Raw genomic sequence first — 2006 nt, forward strand, 5'->3', positions numbered from 1 at the left:
TAATGAAAATAACTGTTTCCTCTAAGAGAAAAATTGTTCCGCTTAACTAACGTAAGAAAAACACAGCAAATGGCCAAGACTATTTGTATCTGTGTCTGTCCACTTAACGTGTTCAGGAGTGCAACAGCCTATAGTTTGAAAGTGGTTTCTAATGTTACGGATTGGATTCAGTCTATGAATCATTTTCCTTGTAAACAAATATTGACAGACGATGCCAGACTACAAGTATTAAAGAATCTGTCACTGACTAAACACTAGCCTCAATACTTCGCTTTCTGAAGCTTGTCTTCTCTCTTCCAATTTATTATTGGGTTTGATATCACTCTAAAACAATAGACACTAATTTTGAGGCAGAAGGGAGTACTGATTTAGAACAGCTCTAATTTCTGAGCTGCATAAGCAGTTCTGTAATTGGCAATCTATGACTGACCATGTGAAATTCTGTGACCAGGTTAAGAAGAGTCACAGGAGAATTGACTCCATCTACATATCGAACATCAGTATGTAACATGAAATTAACTGTACTGTAGAAGATTTTGCTAATAAATAGGGAAAATATCTTATTACTGGGAATGCAAAATTCTTTCTTGCTTATAATATTAACAAATATTAATATAATTACTAATATATTAATGTATTATATTGATTCCTATATATATGACATATGGATGTCATGTTTTGATGGGAAAGCGCAAAACAATAAGCGTAAAGAATTTGTAAAATGGTGACCTTGTTAAGAATACTATTTACATGTAAATTAGAGAATATTGCTCCAAGTCTGAAATACGTTTTAGAATCATAGCCTTTTCTATCTTTGTTTTTTTATAAAGAACAACAACAAAAAAATAGTCCAAAAATGAATTTTCAGTGGATGGGGAAGGTGGGAGAGTTTGTACCTACAAAACCAAGCCTAGATTAATCTTACTTAAGCCATCTCAGGTCTAAACCATTTGTAAAGTCTTCTTCTGCAGTTACTGCACAGATGAAGGCATGGCCAGAGGCCATTCATTCCATTTGTCTCTTGTGGTCTTTCCCTCTTCATTTCATTTGGGCATTTCCTGATCACCAGGCAGTGCTGACTTCATCCAAATCGCCGTGCAGTCAGGCTTGTGCTGAACTAGCCAACGTGGAGGGCCTTTGCTGCCTTCATGTTGGCCACAGCAGGACAGACAGTACCACATCCAGCATGAAACTAGAGCAAGGTGGACAAGCAGTGTGTGCTCCACTACAAGATCAGCCAGAACAGAATTCTCTCTTTGACTTTTCTTAATGGATGCAAAAATCAAGATTGAGCTTGTCCCTGCTTAGGATTTGACATTGTGTAGTCAGGTTTTTGGTGGCTGTTTTTTAATAAAGCCCTAAGTACCATAAAACCAGCTTTATTATTTTATGGACATATGCCCTAAGACAGGATGAATGACCATTTGGAACTACCTGTTTTCTTCTATTGAATCTGCATCAACACCTACATTGTGTCTAAATATAAATGAGATTAACTTACTTTTTGTGTTCAACTCTTATTTCCAGTGTCATATTTTTTAATGGAGTAACATTTAAAATTAATGAAATGTATATGTCACAGTGGCAAAAAGTAGAAAATTGGAGAAAAGAAAATCAGAAGGAAAAAAATATTTTTCCAGCTAAGATTTAGCTCCTTCAGTTACATATTTGTTTGAAAGTAGGTTCCTGGGTTTTTGAGAGTCTCTAATTTCTCTAAATAAAAGAAAACACGTTCACTTATCAGAGGTGATGAGATTCAAATCATGTATTAACCAGCTCAACTATGTGTACCGCATAAAGGTTACAACAATTTCTTGTAAAATAATAAAAGTATCTCATATAATTGATTCTTTTCATTGTTTCATAAAATTGCTTTGTTTGATTGCGAGAGAGTTTGGACTGAATTTTCATTACCTACTTCTGAACAATTTACACTGGGACTGAGACAGTATCGAGCTAATGAGTTAGAATTTATATTGAGCCTTAACTGTCTTCATGAAGTAACT

The sequence above is a fragment of the Antrostomus carolinensis genome, unplaced genomic scaffold (assembly GCF_000700745.2).
Source record: "Antrostomus carolinensis isolate BGI_N321 unplaced genomic scaffold, ASM70074v2 scaffold6699, whole genome shotgun sequence".
Taxonomy (NCBI): Eukaryota; Metazoa; Chordata; class Aves; order Caprimulgiformes; family Caprimulgidae; genus Antrostomus; species Antrostomus carolinensis.